Source organism: Amphibalanus amphitrite, unplaced genomic scaffold (assembly GCF_019059575.1).
Source record: "Amphibalanus amphitrite isolate SeventyFive unplaced genomic scaffold, NRLGWU_Aamphi_draft 001033F_arrow, whole genome shotgun sequence".
Classification (NCBI taxonomy): Eukaryota; Metazoa; Arthropoda; class Thecostraca; order Balanomorpha; family Balanidae; genus Amphibalanus; species Amphibalanus amphitrite.
Window position 1 is genome coordinate 182,355 of NW_024882527.1, and position 14,431 is coordinate 196,785.

A 14,431-nucleotide genomic window follows, 5' to 3' on the forward strand; every position below is an offset into this window, starting at 1 on the left:
AAGTCGTCTTCCGAGGGGATTCGGCTTACGAGTTATACGCGCAGGAGGGGACTGGGAGATAGTAAAAAGCTAGTTTTCATTTGTATCAAAAGGACCGTGAGACACCAGTTGCTTGTGGCATCAATGTTGCCGATCGTAACGCCGCGCTACTCCGGTAGGTGTCACGCAGTGCCGCTCCCCCCCCCCCCCCAATCGCCGGGTATTGGGTGTTCCCATGCGCAGCTTTTGTCGCAGATAGCCATCGTCTGGCCGGAATTCCGCTGTCGTCAGAGGGTCGATGTCACTGGATTGTTTCTGTGGTCAGCGGCGTTCCGTTGAGCCACGCTCGAAGCGTAATTGTGCGCACTTGCGGTGTGGAGCTGCTCCTACATATTATTGCTAACAACTAAAGCATAGTTGAGCAATTTTAGCTAACGCGCTTGGTGTCAGATGCAAAGCTGAAATCAAAGTAGGTAATTCGAATTCGAGAAAGCAGCTTTCTAATGGACAACATACATGCTCCGGCAAAATTTTACATTTTCATGCCTTCCATCAAATCTCTGATTCCGGAAACTTTTGTTTTCCCATGCTCAGGACACAAACACTCTCAACGTTCCCTAAAACAGTGCTCCGTCGTCAGAGCTAATCCTAAGATTGCCGCTTTTCTCGACAGGTGGCAGCACTAAGTGTGCGCCTGACCACATGCTGTGCCGCAAAGCACGCGGACGTCAAACGGGCAGATACTGCACAGGGGGGAGAGAGAGAGAGAGAGAGAGAGAGAGAGAGAGAGAGAGAGAGAGGAGAGAGAGAGAGAGAGAGAGAGAGAGAGAGAGAGAGAGAGAGAGAGAGAGAGAGAGAGAGAGGGAGGTGGACCGGTGAATCATGCAACTGAGCCTGGTGTTATTCGTTTGTCGTTTGTTCAAAAGGGTCTTGGACGCAGTCTGTCAAGGTCAATTAGCGCTCACTTCACTGCGCCCGACGTAAATGGTGACTCACTGACTGTTATACCTACTGACCAGTGACTTTGGAACTGTTAGGAACATCAAAGACTTTCTGACCTCCACAGATCTGTGAGAAATGTACTTTTTAATACAGGCGGAGTTAGAAAGGCGGTCCTTAACCCTATTCCTGGCGGGCTCCGCCGGGACAAGAAACTGGCGGGGGGGGGGCCGATTCGGCCCCCCCTGAGATCTCGAGATTGAAGCAAGATAGCGACAAGTGGTAAACGGCATCGGATACGCACGGCCAAGATCTACAATTTTTACTTAGGTCATTTTCAGGTCAGGTCAAAGATGACGTCACAGGGGTCGAAAAAGTCAAAATGGAGGCGCTAGATATGGAGAGTTTTTCTCGAATAACTTTCGAATTAGTCAAGATAGGAACAAACTAAGGGCATCATCGTGATCCTCTCGTCAATCCGCATCGAATGATATATATGTTGACCTCGAAAGGTCAAGGTCAAAGGTTGACCTCAGGTCACGTGACCTCGAGGTCATCATGTATATCATTCGATGCGTCTTGACGAGCTGAACACAATGAGACCATCCACGCGTCTGTATCTTGTTCCTGTACGGAGTTATTGGCCAAAAACCTTTGGTGACCTTTGATGACGTCACATGACCTCACAGCTGCCCAACAGCAAAACAGACCTCAAGGTAGTGAAGGTTGATCGTATATGAAGTCATGTATGGTATATGGGGCCATTCCGACCCGTTTTAGTGGTAAAAACAGGGAGTTGATTTTTCCCCCATTGACTTATAATAAGGAGGTCGCGAAATTGACCTGACCTTAGGTCACCGATATCAAAATTCCGAGATATACAAATTGCACATACTGGTACCCTAACTAAACCCTGAAGAGAAGAAATTGATCGGTCAAAAACTCTAGCTCTGGCGTGATTGCAAACTTTTCTAAGGTAGGGTCACCAAACCGCCTCTGGTGACCTGACCTGAGGTCAGATCAACTCAAAATTTTCAGACATGTTGCGTAGAAGCCTTTTAGGAAAAGTCAGAAAATTTGAGCTTCCTAGCTCAACGCGTTTGGGAGAAATAACCAAAAAACCTCAGGGGGGGGGGCTCCTGAGGCCCCCCCCACCAGGAATAGGGTTAAAGTCGCATACCTACATTTCAAGGAACATGCAGTGAAAAGGTGATAATCAGTAAACTAAAATACATTTTATTCACCAATTTAACTATCCTATGATTCATTGAGCTTGCGTATTACACCAATTTCTTGAATCATTTGAGCTACAGGTGTGAATGAATACATATATGACAATAGAATATATGACTAGGCACACAAAGATGAATCATTTGTTCGCATATTCACAAGCAGATCTCGAACACCGTCTAATGTTTTAAATTGCAAGTTGCATGTCGTTCACACTGAATTTCAGCTCCAAACTCACACCAAACTCTCGTGCAGGGAGTTGGCTTGTTTACAACTCTTAGAGTTCGTCTAAGATAAAGAGCAAAAGTCCCCAACCTAGCAAAACAAGGCACACTCTTGGAAATGGGATAACGTATTTTGACGGCTCCGATTCAGACAACAGTTTCAATCTCCCAGCAGTTCCCGCTCCGGCTTTGCATCTCTAATCAGACCGCCAATTGCTGGTATATCAGCAATCACCTACCTCCATACCATCCCAGACCATCCCCAGACCACCCCAGACCATCCACAGACCATCCACAGACCATTCCCAGCCCACCTGCCGGCGCCCAAACGAGCGCGGCTAATCAATACTGCGCGCCGCGGCGCGGCCTGACATTGAACCTTGGTACGTCAAACCTAAAGGCGACCGGCCGGCCGTCGGAGCGAGTGGCGCTCCCTGAAGCCGACGGTCCGGCCGGCGACAGAGCGACGGCCGGCGGCGGCGGCGGTCACTGAACCGGCCGGCGGGTCACAGCTCAGGTCAGCCACGCGCCACGCCCGGTCACCGGCCCCAGGTTCCCGGTACCGGGTCGATCGGCAAATCGGCAAAGTCCAGCGGCGTCGCGAACTGTAACATCCGCCGAGCGGCGCTCAGCACAGCGCCGCGGCCCCGCCGAACCGTGAGAGCGACCGCCGCGTCCGTGTCCCCATCGACACACTGAGCCGGTGACCCCACGGCAAAACACACTGAGCCGGTGACCCCACGGCAAAACACACACTGAGCCGGTGACCCCACTGCAAAACTCACACTGAGCCGGTGACCCCACGGCTAAACGCACACTAAGCCGGTGACCCCACGGCAAAACACACACTGAGCCGGTGACCCCACGGCTAAACGCACACTGAGCCGGTGACCCCACGGCAAAACACACACTGAGCCGGTGACCCACAAAACACACACTGAGCCGGTGACCCCACGGCAAAACACACACTGAGCCGGTGACCCCACGGCAAAACACACACTGAGCCAGTGACCCCACGGCAAAGCACACATTGAGCCGGTGACCTCACGTTGACGGTTGAAACACCTGACAGTCGACCTGTCATGATGGACAAATAGCCAACGGCATTATTTAGATAATAACGCATTCTACGTACTAAGTTTATTGAATTCGTAGGTGATCAACGGTAGCGTGTAGCACCGTCCGTCCAGTGTCCACCTCCCTTGATCTGACCTTGGTCTAACTTATGGCAGGAAATTTAGGTATTCAACTCTGGTCCATATAGTACTTATTTAGTATCCCCATTTATTTATATTAGCAAAGTGACCCATAAAACAGGTGTCACACATATCCTATTCAATACCCCATAAACCCGCACCCGAGTGGGCCTCTCAACCAACTTCGCCATGGTGGGGGGCCTATTTGGCCACCCATGTTATCTCGAAAGTCGAAAAGGAAGCAAGCTGGAAAGACGCCGTAAAAAGCAATATACAGGGTGTCCCAGAATTACCCGGACATTGTTAATTAGCGTATAATATAAGGCAAACATGATTGCGCCTTTTTCTTTTTATCGTCCTATATAGCCAACTAGGGTGGCTGTGAAATAGTACATGCAATAGATACGCTTGTTACAAGATCAGCCGACAATGATTGAAAATGCCAGCCATTGCTGGTCTCAGTTGTTTTACGGCTCTCCCGAAACTGGGTGAAGGCCTGTTTTCTTTGACCTGTTGCCGGAGGATAATACGATCATATAAGATAAACTTTAACATCAAAGTGTTCCCAGGTCATAAGGCATTATCCCCCAAAACAAAAATTGCTGCCTAAACCACTTTTGCAGCGTTTTTTACATCTGAAGTGGAGAAGCTCCATGTCTGAACATGGCGGGACCTTTGGCTTCCAACAGATTTGGTTTCCAAAACAAACCCGTTCATGGCCATTTGGTTTACGGCATCCAGTTTTTTTTTACTGATAGAATATTACCGCAGTAGTACTCTGTGCTAACGGCTGTCGTTGTGCCAGCATATCAAGCCGAATGAGTGCACGGTGGCTCAAAATGTCTCACAATTTGATTTTCGACGGGTGCCTGGCCGTCTCTGCTGTTGGGGCGTTGTAGCCATCTGACGTTCACACACGCCTTTTTCGGGCGGTTCAAATGACAGAATACCTTCGTTAGCCCGCGCCCCACTGGGGGGGGCTATTTATAGCCCCCCCCTCCCGTTTTTCTGCAATAACTTCCAAACCGCTTGACGTATCGACGCCAAACTTTCAGTACCTTCGGCTGCATCAATTTTACACCTTGTGTCAAAATTTGAACTTCGTACCTACCATAGGTCGGCCGGAAATGACATTGAACATTGAACCACGGCAATCGCTCTCAAGAGCTCAGTTTTTGAGATAGATCCAATTTCTTTGCATGAGAGGACTCAGAATAGACTGCGCTATCAAACTGCTATCTCGGATTTTCGAAATTTTGAAAATTTTGAAAATTTTATATAATGAAATTCAAAAATTTATATTTTTACATTTTTTTCGAATTTTTTTGATTTTTCGAAAAAACCGGAATATATATGATAGAACGCATTATCATGACTAACTCTAGCAAGTTTTAGCTAAATATCTTCAAAAATGGCCAAGTTATACGCATTATTGCAAAAAATTAACAATTATTAATTTTTCAAATCAATTTTTCAGCACGAATTTGACATCGTACGCCAATATAAATAGCACCATCGTGTTCCTGAGCTCAAACTGCATCCAATAGACACCTTTTTTGTTGAAAAATTTTAACTTCAAAATTTGACCTTTTTTGACCTAAAAGTGACCTGACCTAAGCTAAATTTGACTCAAAATGACCTCGAATGACACAGACGACATCAAATTCGAAATTTGTGGCCTAAATGGACCATAAAACATGTGTCACGTGACCGACGGATGATATAATATTTTCGTGACCTGTGATGACCTGACCTTGACCTGAAAATCAAAGTTCAAGTTTGGTACCCTCAGAGTATCTAGAGCATCTGTTCACGAGTGTGTGAACCAAAAATGAGCCTGATCTGACTTGTAAGACGGCGGCCAGAGCCCAAAACGTGAACAAGCAAAAATGCTAATAATTTTTACTTTGACCTGACCTGTGACGTCATCGGTGACCTCAAGGTCAATGAAATTAGGTTTCGCTCGACAGTTTTTCCGGGGCTATCAGACGCCGTTTGAATTTTGACGATCGGCCCAGTAGTTTCGGAGTTAGGAGGGGGGGCTATGAATAGCCCCCCCCCCCCCAGTAGGGCGTGTTATACGCAGACCCCAGTGGGGCGCGGGTTAGACCACAAAGTGTGCTTCAATATAATTTTTTGTTGTATTTGTTATATTTTTAGGATGAATTGTAGTGAGTTTCGCTGCTTTTCCCGTAGTTTTCGCATATTGTTCAGGCGAGGGACCCCAAATTCCAAAATTTTGCGAAGATAGTGGTGGAAAGTAGACTGATGTTCTTTAGATAATCCTCATGATCTATCGTTTAGCTAGTTTTTAGCTAGATCAGTGACGTTTGTTGTCCATGACAAGCAACCACCCGTTTGACAACTGGTGCATGGCCCTTTTTGGCCGAGCCCAAGCTTGTCAATCAGGTTTATCTCTTGCTCTCTCTGGCTTCGTTAGCCGATATAATTGCGCTTTGCTCAATCCTAACTGCTTGCAGATGAGCTGCTGAAGCTCTCCAGCAAAAACCATGCCGAAAGTTCGTTTACAAAGTTGAAAACGGGAGTTGATTCACCATGGTTGCCTATTAGTGGCTTAAGCTGAAAACGGAAAAGGACTACTCTTACTTGACTCTGGATAATAATTGACTCGAGTCGTTACCGGTCACCAAAAACACACAGTCCCCAAGCTCGATAGCTAAGGGATATCTTATAAAAGTATGATGCTTGTATATCATTAGAATCGAGCGCAATCGCACTTTTAGCCAGAAAATAAATGTCCGGGTAATTCTGGGACACCCTGTACAGGTATAGCTCGCTACAAAATGTTTCAGAAACTTACAGGTCTTTTTTCGATCAGGTCATCGCTGAGGTCACTGGAGGTCACCAAGAGTAAAATTATCACGAAGTTTGGTTCCCGATTTTGATAACTTTTCACAAAGCGGCGCATAAGTCGGGAACCAATAAAGCTACATCGCCGCAAAAAAGCGCATTCCATAGCTCTTTCAAAAGTCTTTCTGAATATTGTTCTCAGATTTGACCTAAGGTCAACGGTTAAGCCTCAAGAGGCAAAAAAAAAAACACTTAAACTTTGACGTCTTTGCGGAATACAGCTTTTGACAGCATGCTTCTATAACGCTGATTTTACCGGCATCGTGTTTCTCTCGTCAAGACGCGTCGAATGAACTATAAGTTGAATTTGATAGGTAAACTTCAAAATTTGACCTCAGGTCAAGGTCACAGAAAAGGCCATGTTGCATATCAATCGATTTGTGTCGTTGAACTGAACGCACCCATGGTGTTTTCAGCGCTTTAGCATGCTCCTATCCAAAGTTATTGTTTAAAAACTGCTAGAGGCCTTTGATGACGTGAAATGACCTCAGGGGCATTAAAAGGGTCCCAGGAGCAATTTTCCGCATCAGTGTGCCATTTTCACATGTGTCCCGATCTTTGAGGGTGTTCTCGTCCGAAGGCAGAGCATTTAAACTTTCTCCCATTGACTTATAATAGAGAAGTCGCAAAATTGACCTGACCTTAGGTCACCGGTATCAAAATTCCGAAATATACCTACTACTTGTTAGTAGTGATTCCCTCATACACTAGCCCGACTTTTCAAAGTTCTGGGATGCAAACTGAAGGAATGACAGAACCACAAAGTTTTTTTTAAGGGCATGGTCACTTAACTTGACCTGTTGACCTGACCTTTTGTGACCTGGGGTCAAACTTTTTAACACACGATGTGAAATTGATGTATCATAAGCTATACTTAGTATTGCGGCGCTGCGAGCCGCGGTTTTCTTTACACATGCAAAAACTGGCAGGTATGGCCAAAAACGCCCCCCCCCCCCACCCCACCCGGGCGAAGGTTAATCATGGTCTTTGTCGCCTGAGGTACATAATATTGACCTTTAACTTTTTTTGATATCCTACGGACTGCATCTTGTCTTGGCAACTTCAGAGCGTGTTCTGGGTGATCAATGTCACTTAATGCTTCGTTGACTGGGCTTCGAAACCAGTAGTGAAAATTTTAAGCATTGCCCTGGCCTTGACCTGACTGTGACATTCTAAAGCATAGATTTGGTATTATAAATATTTTTCTTGTTCAGATCTCTCGATTGCCGTTGATGGCAGCTTCTTATGGCTATCCTTTCGGAAGTTAGACAGGGGCAGCACCTGCCTCCCAAGCAGGCCGTGTTCTTCATTGGGGCGAGGGTTATATGCGGACCGCAATCCTGGGGTGAGCTAAGAATAGCAATGATATATTTCAGGGGCGTCGCCACGGATTTTTGAGTGGGGGGGTCGGGTTTCTAGTCTTCACCCGATGGGTAGGGGTGTTTTTTTTGCCACACTTCCCAGTTTTGTGCGTGCGTATGCGTGTGTGTGCGTGTGTAACAAATCGGCGCGCAGCGCCGCCAAATTTGGTATAACCTATTAGGTAGGTATACCTACCTACATCACTTGCGTAAAAATTATCACTGGTCACTTAAGGTCAGGTCGCCATGTCAAGTTCAGTTATACGGTATACCTCTATAAAAACTTTCCCCTCTCGCCATTCTTGTAGCTTTTCTCCCATAACTTCGAAATTTGGTACACTGTATATGTACCTAATGTATGGGGTTATACGTGTCAGCAATTTATGATTCTAACTGAGGATTTACATCTATGATCTGAAGGCAGGTCAAATACGTGACCTCATCATTAGAAAATAATGAGAAATTAGAAAAAGCACGAATGCCTCCTGCTTTGAAAAAGTTCGTCAGAAACGCAAAATATCTTTGGAGCCATGACAAATCAGCTCATCATTGCCGGGGACAGGGTGCAACTTATGGCGAGTGATGACTCGAAAGGTCATTAGTGGAAATGTCCATCGATGGCCACCAGCATTTTTTTTTCTACAACTTTTGACGAAGACGCGGTAGAGCGATGACAGCACCTGGAAGGTGTTCACTGTTCAGCTCAACAACACGGGTCCATTCATATGCAGCAGGAGGTCCTTTTCCGATCAGGACATAACGTTGACCTGAGGTCGTTTTAACGTTAATTCTGAATGGGCAAATTTTAACTCATGTGACGCGTCTCAAAGAGATCAAGACGGTGGTGACAAGACAACATATGTACATACCATACAAATTCACGGAATCGAAAGTTATTGCAAAGCAGATGTTTCGGCAGAATCTCACCAGTTAGCTGTTTGCCTTCTTATGGGCCAAACATAGACCTGAGATGAAATCTAACGCGAAGCTAGCGAAAGAGCGTTAAAAGAGCTATCGAATAGTTTTCTGCTTCACTGTAGCCCTTCTATTGGTGGTTTCCCAGTCGCTAACGTATAACGTATACTAAACTAACGTTGAGGCATGCTTTCGACCCCTGATCGATCTACAGGTTTGCGGAAAAAATAGCATGCTTCCCGTGACGAGAGAAAGCCGATGATACCCATTTACAAGTTTTCGGGTCATCTCAGGACTCAGGTCATGGCCAATAAGTAGAGAAACTCGGGACCTGCTAGAACTTAACGAATGTAAGTTGTGATGGTTTTTCGAGGTTCTGATTACGAATGTTATCTTAGTTTTGAACGAAGATGATGACTCCATGCATTTGGGGTAGATCAGGTCAGGTCAGATCGACCAGTACCTAATAGTGGATGACCACCACCGATTGCTTCCTAGCATGTTATATGAATAAGCAACACAACTACTTCTTAAATGTTCAGATGGGCGCTAAGTTCAAAATCAGCTCCAAAAACTACACTATCAATTAAAAGCACGTTATGAAAAAGTGAACTAAGGTCATCTTTATTTGAATCAGGGATATCGATTTATTTTAAGTAGGTGATTAACTCGAGCGCACCGGAAGTTTTGTTGCATTCGGCTCCTTTTTGCGCGACTTCTTTGCGAAAGCCCGAGACGGTTCCATCTGCAACTCCCTTTCCCCTACATGTGCACTGTACAGCTAGTTGTGACGGTAGCCATGGGGCTGAGGCTAGTTTGTAGTTTTGTAGTTAGGTACTGATCCGACGAATCGACTGCGACCATTTTTTTTTTTTAACGATCAGACGAACGCTCGGGGCAGTTTTGGCGCGTCCAATCCTTTGAGGGATAAAAGGTATACTAGGATGGGGGCTACTTAAAAACATTGTTGTGCTGGTGTTCCCCGCCCACAGCTAATTGACCTTTAGGTAATTGGCTAATTGGCTTTAGGGAGCTCTTGAAGCGATTTTGAATCTGATGTATTTGTTGGTGTTGCTGACGCCTGCTTCACTGACATAAAAGCTAAAAAAGCATACTCAGCATCGCAAAAAGTGGGGGGGTCGACACCCCCAGTTTTCAAGAGTGGGGGGGTCACGACCCCCCCGACCCCCCCGTCGGCGACGCCCCTGATATATTTAATAGGCAAATCAAATACCTACTTCTATTTCTTTATTCAACCAAATTATGCCAAACATATAAAACTAATAAAGAATATATGTACTCCTAATATAGTAGGTACGTATAATATAATAGTTTATACATGAACTATAGCAACTTTTCAAAGGTAAGTTGCTGAGAAGCGAGTTTAACAATAGAAAGCGGTGGCCTACAGCGGTGAGAAGTTCTCACCGACCCTACCCGCCCGACTGCAGGTGTTGGCCGCGTCTGCAGGCTGGAGGTGGACTGGGTGATCGCGCATAGATGGAGGTAACGCGGAATTTACCGGGAGATCGCCGAGTTTACTTACTCAGAGGTCACAATACTGTAACACTGAGGTAGCCACTGTTGAGGAACTGTATCCGCCGAGAAGCAACAGATCAAATAAAAAGTAAACAGTTTATGCTGGAGTGTACGTACGTATTCGTATGTATGTGCCACATACTGATAGGTACATATATATCATATCATTGTTACATATCATTGCTATCATTTATCCTAACAACTGATATGATGGTCCACTCGGCAATGGATAGGAAGTCTAAACGAGGCGTAAGAACAAGAAAATAATGGTCTGGAGAACCGTCAAAATGATAGACGTAACTCTCCCAAAGAAACGCTTGAAGAACCTCCTCAGCCCACACGCATTGGTGGATGTAAATATCCAAAACAGTTGGAGCCCGCCCAGGGGACGCCGTGCAGGTTCGACTAACGGCTAGTATATGTACTTGATGGAAGTGAAGGACGCCGTCAGTCCGGAGAGGGTGAGCAGGGCTGCTGGCATCGTGAAACTCAAAGAGGGCAGAGCTGCCGGCATCTGGGGACCTCTGGGAGGGCAGAGCTGCCGACTGTGAGTACCTCAGAGAGGGTAGATCTGCTGACTCTGAGGAACTCGGGCAGTTGAAAGTGGTAGAGCGCCGGAGGTAACTGGCAGAGCGGCTCGGTGCCGCCGGTCGTCTCGTCCGCGCGCAATCCTGGACGTACTGTGTGGCGTGGCTGAGAGCCATCGATCAGCCCACACAGACTTGGGGCACCGAGTCCCCACAGCCCCGGCCGGGACGCCCGTGCAGCCTCCTCCAGAGCTGCGCGCCGACCCCGCCACGGCCTTCTCCAGAGCTGCGCGCCGACCCCGCCACGGCCTCCTCCAGAGCTGCGCGCCGACCCCGCCACGGCCTCCTCCAGAGAGGAGTGCCGCACCGCTCCAGGACCTGCCCGATCGAGCGGCAGGCGGCCCTCGCCAGCCTGACGGTTTCAGTGGCCGGCCCACATCCCTCACCAGCCCGACATCGCTGAGAGTGGGCGACGGGACGGGCTGGCGAGGCGCCGCCGCCTCGCTTCAGACCACCAGTCCCAGTGCAGGCTGCTGTCTGGCTATTCATGTTTCATCCCAAGCGACCCACAATATCTGGAGGACTACTGCAATTGTCAGCTCAACGCAAACTGCAATCTGCTACTGAACGACTTTCTCAGCTGTGAGCAGTGTTCTGCTCCTGTCCGCTGCTCTGCTGTCGATGTTTGGCTGTGGCTGTGCTCTGCCCAGCTCTGCTGTGAGGTGCTCTGCCCCGCTCTGCAGTAAGTACAATGCCCCAGCCGGCTGCGTGTTACCGTGTGCCCGCGCCGCTGCGTGTTGCCGTGTGTGCGCCGCTGCGTGTTGCCGTGTGTGCGCCGCTGCGTGTTGCCGTGTGTGCGCCGCTGCGTGTTGCCGTGTGTGCGCCGCTGCGTGTTGCCGTGTGTGCGCCGCTGCGTGTTGCCGGCCGGCTGCAGTGTCGCGCCTGCTCGAGTGGCGGCCGGTCGGCGGCCGGCGACCCGACCTGGAGCGCCCGAAATAGGCGGCTGCCGCAGCTGAGGACCCGGCCGCGGCTCGGCCCGCTCAGTCGATAGGCAGGCTCATGGTCGACCGTCGGCGGCGCACAGCAGCCGACAAAGGCGGCCGGCGGCCCAGACGGCAGGCCGGCCGGCCGACCCGACCCGCCCGCGGCCCGCGCACCCCTCCCCTCCCCTCCCCGCAGCTCAGCACTCGGCACTCCGGCTGCAGCACTCGCCATATAGTATAAAGCGAGCCGTTAGAAGTTAACAGCATTGAAGGCTGTCCACGACGAAAAATGACCAATTGTGTGTATTCTTAACACCAATCTAAACCGTAATTCCTGTGAGATACCACTCAAAACAGCGCGATGGGGGCGCACTGCACCGAAATGTGTTCAAGTTCCGTTTTAATTTCAACAAAATGAATTAGGCAATGCAAACTTAACCCTCGCCCGTAAACGGCGATCTGCCACCTTCGCCCATGCAGGGGGGGGGGGTTGGTGCGACCCCCCCCCCCTTGGCGTTTGAAAACGGAGCGTCGTAGAGCTTAGCGGAAAAGACCAACGGATTGCTCTCGCCGAGATCTCGCGATTGGTGGTATATTTTTTGGTCCTAGGTCAACATTTGACCTACTTTTGACCGGTCAAAGGTCAAATTTTCGGAAAAATAGACTTTTTTTCAAATTTCCGCGGCGATTGCGGCAAAACGGTGGGAGATATCGACTTGAAACCTTCACTATCGTGTTCCTTGATCAATTCTCTATCGTTTGGTATGTATTTCGTTTCCCTAGCTCTAAAAATGGCGCGTTGGGAGCGCCGGAAGTCGGCAAGGTCACAGTCGGCGGCAGAAATTCGAAAAATCAAAATTTAAATTTTTGAAATCTGATTGTATTTTTGGATTTGGAAGGTCCATTTGCTCCCTATAGAAGCTAATATTGCTGCATATTCCCATTGAGGTGACAAGAATTAGCAAAATAGTGGTTCGGGCGCTTTTCAAAAATAGTACCGGACGCTGTTCCTCTTGTGACGTCATAGCTCCGTGACCTGACCTGACTCGGTCAAGTTTCTTATACCATATGATAGCCAATACTTGCCCCAACATGCATGGGAAGTTTCATCACGATCCATCAACCGATGTCCGTACCACCGGCAGGAAACCTCGGGCGTTGGCACTCAGTTTGTGAAAATCCGGCCGGAGGCTGTTCCCTTTGTGACGTCATAACTCCGTGACCTGACATGACCCGGTCAAATTTTTTTTATCAAAAGATGCGCAAGATTTGCCCCATAAGGTACCCAAAATTTGGCGGCGCTGCGCGCCGCCGTTTTTGCACTATTTCCGAAAAACCTCAGGGGGGGGTTGCACCAACCCCCCCCCCCTACATGGGCGAGGGTTAATTGTTATTTATAGGTTTTTGAATCAATTGACTTAGGTAATCAATGCTGTAATCAAGTAATACACGATGCTAACTATAAGATGGATTGAATCAGTTCGGGGATGACACAGGGTCTAACAGGACGCATTGCCGCGGACTTTATTCAAAAAGTAGCGCGAGCACGAGTGCGGCTGCAGTAGCGTGAGTATCTAACTGACCTGGTGGCCGCCACCCATATAACTGATCTCTGTCGTCGATATAGGAGACCAGGGCAGGGCAGGGTTTGACGGCAGTTGATCCAGCCAATCCGGTGGGCGCTGCTGGTCAAGGACGGTCCTGCACGTGGGCACTTATAAAATGAGACACCAAGTGACTTGTAGGGGTCAATAGTCATCTAACCCCCACATATGGGGGTTAGCCCAGATCAGTTTTGAGAACAAACTGTACAGCCGTGATGGAGCCGTTCTACGCCACCGTTCTACGTCGGGATTATCTGGCACATTCTTTATAAAACAAGTGTAATTTGTGCAATCGCGTAATTGCAAAATCCCGACAGACACCAGTAAGATCAGTAACTTTTGAATGCTTCATCGATTATATTAGAATACGGACAGATGACAAAGGTATGCCAGAGATGTTCATTGTATAAACACGCGAAAACTGCTAGGTTATCTACATTTTTCCACACAGCAGACATTTAACTTTTTCTCTTGATGTCCTTACTTTGAATGGCAAATATTGAGTTTGGTTGAAAATGACGGTAACTATGCCTTTATTCGCCTCTCCAGGGACGGACCAAAGTTCGTGGCTCTCGGCTCGGCAGGCCGCTGTCGGCGCCTGTGAGCCGCAGTGCGTGCTCCGTGTATCCGGCACGCTGCCCGCGGCGGTCACCGGAACTCTCGCGGGACGCCAGCGGATCTCCAGCCGCAGTGGCGAATGGAGGTGTACTTTAGGGGGGTCACAGGGTCCAGGACGTGACCTCTGAACGACACAGAAGCCAGGTGCGTCACGTAGCACAAGCTGTTCCTTCTCTGTGTAATCGTAGTGAAGCTCACAAAACAGGTACCCGTATCCAGGTAACTGTAATCAAGGACCGTCGATAAATAAAACAGGTTAAAGTGTTGATTTAGCTCATGAATCATTCTTGAGTTCAATGCGTGTTAACGCATTGAACGCATTGAACACGTGTTAGCGTGTTATGCAATCAATGCGTGTTAACCTTTACCCAAGACAAAAAAGTTATCTGTTATGCTATATATAACGGTTATGTTAATATAAACATGGTATAACGTCTATGTTTAT

The 14,431-nt window shown here is 48.0% G+C and overlaps 1 protein-coding gene across 1 annotated transcript in view; it reads right to left on the bottom strand.

Annotated features, from left to right (window-relative positions):
- The window catches only part of LOC122369420 (zinc finger protein 768-like), a 34,946-nt gene that overhangs the window by 14,408 nt on the left and 6,107 nt on the right, over window positions 1-14,431 (bottom strand). The gene's annotated exons all lie outside the window — the stretch shown is intronic.